Below are 6,000 nucleotides of genomic sequence, written 5' to 3'. Positions count from 1 at the left end.
ACAGAACCTGCACCAGAGGGGGAATTCCTGTGGGTTGGCGGATGGGGGACATCAGTGCCGGCTCCAGCTGGGCACACAGTTCATGTATAGTGGCTCGGTCAAGTCGGTATCAAAGTATTATATGACGTTCCTCCATTGTCGACAGGTCCACCAGTGGTCGGTACACGGGAGGATTCCTCCTTCTCCTCGCAAGTCCCAGCGGACGGTGCCTAGGAAGGAGAACATGGAGTACAGAGTCAAGCAACCCACAGGTACGTAACTACAGCCTGCACAGTACACGAATCGCTATGCATTGAATGGGTTGTATGAGTGTCAATGCAAGGCCTAGGCCTGTGTGACGCAGTAGAAATTAAGCCATGTGGGCCCTTGAAATGGCGGCTGCCTGACCTGAGAAGTGTGACAGTGGGATGTGAGGTCAATGCACTGGCGTGGCACACGGTGGTGGTAGGCGGTCGAAGACCACGGCGCAAATCTGCATTGGTTAACATTGAACCCTATGGGTTTCACGAGCCAATGACTAGGTGCGCCGGCGGTCGCGGGACGCACCGTGGCGGTACGCACCGCCGCGGGCGTGACCGCCATTTTCTATCTGATTAATCACTCGAGACCTGATCATCCATAGGAGAGGACCTATACTGCAATTGCTGCTGTGAACTCGGTCTGGAAGAGACAATGGCTGCTGCGACTGGGGAAAGGGCCCCTGCCTTCACTACAGAAGAGTTGGAGAAACTTGTGGATGGGGTCCTGCCCCAGTATGCGCTACTCAACGGTCCTCCAGACCAACAGGTAAGTACACTGTGTGCACGTTGAATGGGCTATGCCTGGGTTTTGTATGGTGGATGTAAGATGGTGGGGTGGGGAGAGAATGACGAGTGCAAGGCACGACAGATGAGAGCATGTGCCACATGGCAAGGTTGGGGAGGGGGGGGGGAATCACATCTAACATGCAGAGAATTAATGATATTTACTTTTCCACCCTGTACATGTCAAATAGGTCAGCGCCCATCAGAAAGTCGACATTTGGCGTGCCATCGCCAAGGAAGTCCGGACCCTGGGGGTCCACAACAGATGGGGCACCCACTGCCGCAAGAGGTGGGAGGACATCCGCCGCGGGACCAGGAAGACCGCCGAGTCACTGCTGGGGATGGCCTCCCAACCTAGGAGGGGTGCCAGTCGTACCCTGACCCCCCTGATGTCCCGGATCCTGGCGGTGCCCTACCCCGATTTGGATGGGCGCGTGAGGACATCACAGCAGACACAAGGGGGTGAGTACCAGCACATTCAGCTATCTTTACGCGCAGTGGAGGTGCCTGGGTGGGGGAGGAGGGCTGTGGGTGACATTAGGCCAGGGTGCTTCCTGTAGTGTAGTCCTCTCCTTTAGCCATGTCCCTGTGCCCCCACCCCCCACCTCTGTAGGGTGACAAGTACAGCTATCCATGGTCCTGCATCACCCATGTGCGCGTTTGTTGTCCCTAGACCTGTTGGCCTAGTCACAAGTACTGAGTAGTGTACCCCGATTACGCGGCTTAGTGCATGAGGCTCCTGTGTCTGTCCTCTCCGCCAACGTTGTTGACAATGCATGCACTCAACCTGTTTTTATTTCTCCCCCCACCCTTTTTCTTTATCTTCTTGTGCATGTGTGCATTAGCATCATCAGGCGGAGGAGAATTGGCACCGGAGCACGAGGGAGCTGCAACTCACAAGGCCCCGGTGGGCCATGGCACAGACACTGAGGCCACCAGTGATACGGAGGGCGAGGGGAGCTTCACAACGGGGACCCGTGGTGACACCAGCGACACCGACACGTCCTCGGATGGGAGCTCCCTAGCGGTGGCGGCAACATCCGTGCCCCCCGCCTCTACAGGTACAGCCGCCACCCAGCGCACCAGCTCCGCCCTCCCAGCAGCCCCTCAGCCTTCGCTCCGTGCCCGCTCGCCCAAGAAGGCGGGCATCTCCTTCGCCCCAGGCACCTCAGGCCCTGCCCCTGTTACCCCTGCTGCCCTCAGTGAGGAGGTCATTGACCTCCTACAGACCATCATTGTTGGGCAGTCTACCCTTTTGAATGCCATCCAGGGGGTAGAGAGGGAGGTGCATCATAGCAATGCATACCTGGAGGGCATTCATTCGGGTCAGGCTGCCCATCAACGATCGTTCAATTCTCTGGCCTCAGCACTGACGGCAGCCATTGTCCCTGTTTCCAGCCTCCCTCTTCTAACTGCCTCCACCCTGTCTCTGTCTCCTGTTCCTCAGCCTATCCCATCCACACCATCAGACCAGCCTGCACACACCTCAACACCCAAGGGCAGCTCATCCAGACATAAGCACCACAGATCACACAAACATTCACCCAAGCAACACCCAGATGCAGACATGCCAACAGCCACTACCACCTCTGTGTCCCGCTCCTCCTCGTCTCCCTCCTCCCTCCCTGTGACGTCTCCACTCACATCTGCATGCACACCACCAACAGCCAGTACTTCCATCACCAGCACACCCTCCAGTACAGTCCGCACACGTGCAGTCACCACCCCCACTGCCATTTACACGTCCCCTGTGTCCTCTCCCACTGTGTCTGTCACCCCCTCTTCCAAGACACACAAACGCAGGCAGCCACCCACCCAACAGCCAACCACCTCACCACAGCCTCCAGCCCATGCACCTTCACCCAAGGACAGCACACCTGACTCTCCTACAACCACCTCCTCTTCCTCCACTCCCATAACCACTACACCTACCCTTTACCTTGGTCCTAAAAAAGTTTATCTCTCCACTCTTGACCTCTTTCCCTCACCTGACCCACCCCCTCCATCTGCTAAGAGTCCCAAGAGCGCCTCAGCCACCACCAGCCCGGCTTCAAGGGTCACCGTAGTGCATGGAATTTGGAGTCCTCCCTTTGCCAGCAGTGATACATCGGTCAGCAGCAAGGGGACAGCCAGCCCCCCCCCCCCTGGAAAGAGGACCCGTAAAGTAAGGGGCCGCCGCGAGAAGACTGACACGGCTGCCCCCATGGACCAAAGTTCTGCCACTTCACCTGCCACAACATCCAGGGGAGGCAAGGCCCAGAGAGCCACATTGAAGGAGGGCAAGGGCAGCAGGGCGGAGAAGTCAGCCAGCAGGAGCACGGACCAGGAGGGACCCACAAGCCCCATCCCGGGTGTGAGGGAGGACACCCAAGGGCCCAGGACACCGTCACCGAAGGGTCCAGCAACTGCACGGTCGGAGGGCGACTGAGCAGGGAGTCCTGGCCAGGTCTGACTCCCTTGACTTACAGAACAAGCGCCGTCCAGAAAGGCACCGCTGAACAGGGCCCCGCCGTCCAGAAAGGCACCGCTGAACAGGGCCCCACCGTGCAGAAAGGCCCCGCTGAACAGGGCCCCGCCGTCCAGAAAGAAAAAGGGCCCGCCGTGCAGAAAGGCACCGCTGAACAGGGCCCCGCCGTCCAGAAAGGCACCGCTGAACAGGGACCCGCCGTCCAGAAAGGCACTGCTGAACAGGGCCCCGCCAAGACAGGCACCGCTCCGCCTGGCCCTTCCTGTCAAGCACCGCTCCGCTGGGCCCCGCCGTCTCAAGCACCGCTCTGCTGGGCCCTTCATCTCAAGCACCGCTCCGCTGGGCCCCGCCGTCTCAAGCACCGCTCCGCTGGCTCCTTCATCTCAAGCACCGCTCCGCTGGGCCCTTCATCTCAAGCACCGCTCCGCTGGGCCCCGCCGTCTCAAGCACCGCTCCGCTGGGCCCTTCATCTCAAGCACCGCTCCGCTGGGCCCCGCCGTCTCAAGCACCGCTGGGCCCTTCATCTCAAGCACCGCTCCGCTGGGCCCCGCCGTCTCAAGCACCGCTCCGGTGGGCCCTTCCTGTCAAGCACCGCTCCGCTGGGCCCTTCATCTCAAGCACTGCTCCGCTGGGCCCCGCCGTCTCAAGCACCGCTCCGCTGGGCCCTTCATCTCAAGCACCGCTCCGCTGGGCCCCGCCGTCTCAAGCACCGCTCCACTGGGCCCTTCATCTCAAGCACCGCTCCGCTGGGCCCCGCCGTCTCAAGCACCGCTCCGCTGGGCCCCGCCGTCTCAAGCACCGCTGGTCGAATGACAGTGCCGGTTCTGTGTCGAGCTACTGTTCACGCTGCACTCGGGCCACGCTGCCTCCTCCATTGCCTGTGGAGACTGTTATCCACTTGATAGACTGTGACTTTGCACTCCCCAGGATTGAACATTGGGCAAGCCACCCACTGAAGAGACTTGAGCGACTGTGGCTTTGCACTGCCCAGGATATATAGTGGGCAAGCCACCCACTGTAGAGACTTGAGAGACTGTGGCTTTGCACTCCCCAGGATGGCACAGCGGGCATGGTGGCCCCTTCGTGGATCTGGCGTCGTGGACTCATGTGGCTGTGGTGCCTGAAGTTTTATCATCTGATGCCCCTGCAGTGTTCTCTCCAACGGACTCAGGTCTCCTGTGTGGGCTTTGCCCATGTGTTGCTACACTTTGGCCCACGGACAGTTGAAATTTCAGTGACTGTGCAGGACTTATTGCCTCTATTTATCGGTTACGCAATGTTTTAACTTGATATTTTTTAATTCATTTTCCTATTTTACCATGACTTCAATGAACCTATTTTATACATAAATTTAGTTTCTCACTTTAATGATATCTTTTCATTATTCCGGGGGGTTTGGGTTGTGTCACTTTGACTTGGTGCTCTGCATTGGTGTGTCGATAGTTGGGGGGTGGGTGTATTGCGTATGTGTGTGCCCGTAACCCTTCCTCCTCCCCCCTCCCCTGTGTCGTAGGTGCAGTACTCACCGTTGTCGTCTGCGCCGGAGTTCGTACTCGTGGTAGATGAGCAGGTAGACGAGTGCAGGTAGGATGTTTAATTCGGGTTCCATGCTGTCCTCCGTCCTCGTGGAGTGTATAGAGGTGAGCGTTTTCCCGTTTGTAGTCTGTTTCCGCTGTGTTTTTATCGGCGGATTGGTGAGTTGTGATAGGGTGGGCGGTACATTGTCTGCCGCGATGTTTGTTTGTCCCGCCGTGGCGGTCGGAGTGTTAAGGTGGCGGTCTGGGTTGGCGGTTCCCGCCAGGGTCAGAATTCCATTTTTTTTACCGCCTGCCTGTTGGTGGGTTGGCCGCCGCTTTATCACCGACCGCCAGGGTCAGAATGACCCCCTAAAATCCATTGCCGAATGGATGAGAAACAGCCGCCTGAAGCTAAACTCAGATAAGATGGAAGTCCTCATCCTCGGACGCTCCCCCTCGGCCTGGGACGACTCCTGGTGGCCCACCGCACTGGGACCCCCACCTACTCCAGCCAACCACGCACGCAACCTCGGCTTCATCCTCGACTCCGCCCTCACCATGTCCAAACAGGTCAACGCAGTCTCCTCCTCCTGCTTCAACACCCTCTGCATGCTCCGTAGAATCTACAAGTGGATCCCGATGGAAACCAGAAAACTGTGACCCAGGCCCTCGTCAGTAGCAGACTTGACTACGGCAACGTACTCTACACAGGCATCCCAGCAAAAGACATCCAACGACTCCAACGCATCCAGAACGCATCCGCCCGCCTGATCCTCGACATCCCCCGCCGATGCCACATCTCCCACCACCTGAAGGACCTTTACTGGCTCCCTGTGGACAAGAGGATCACCTTTAAACTTCTCACCCACACGCACAAAGCACTACACGACGCCGGTCCCGCCTACCTGAACAATAGACTCAACTTCTACGTCCCCTTCCGCCAACTCCGCTTTGCCAACCTCTCCCTCGCCATCGTCCCCCGAATTCAACGCAAGACCTCCGGAGGCAGATCCTTCTCCTACCTCGCCGCCAAGACCTGGAATTCTCTCCCGACCTCCCTGCGCCAGACCCAGGACCTCCTCACCTTCAGGAGACTCCTCAAGACATGGCTCTTCGACCGATAGCAGCTGCCCGCCCCCCCGCGCCTTGAAACCCTAACGGGTACATAGTGCACTTTATAAGTTTAATGATTGATTGATTGATTGAGTGATAG

This window comes from Pleurodeles waltl, chromosome 2_1 (genome assembly GCF_031143425.1).
Source record: "Pleurodeles waltl isolate 20211129_DDA chromosome 2_1, aPleWal1.hap1.20221129, whole genome shotgun sequence".
Classification (NCBI taxonomy): Eukaryota; Metazoa; Chordata; class Amphibia; order Caudata; family Salamandridae; genus Pleurodeles; species Pleurodeles waltl.
This window is presented reverse-complemented; position numbering follows the sequence as displayed.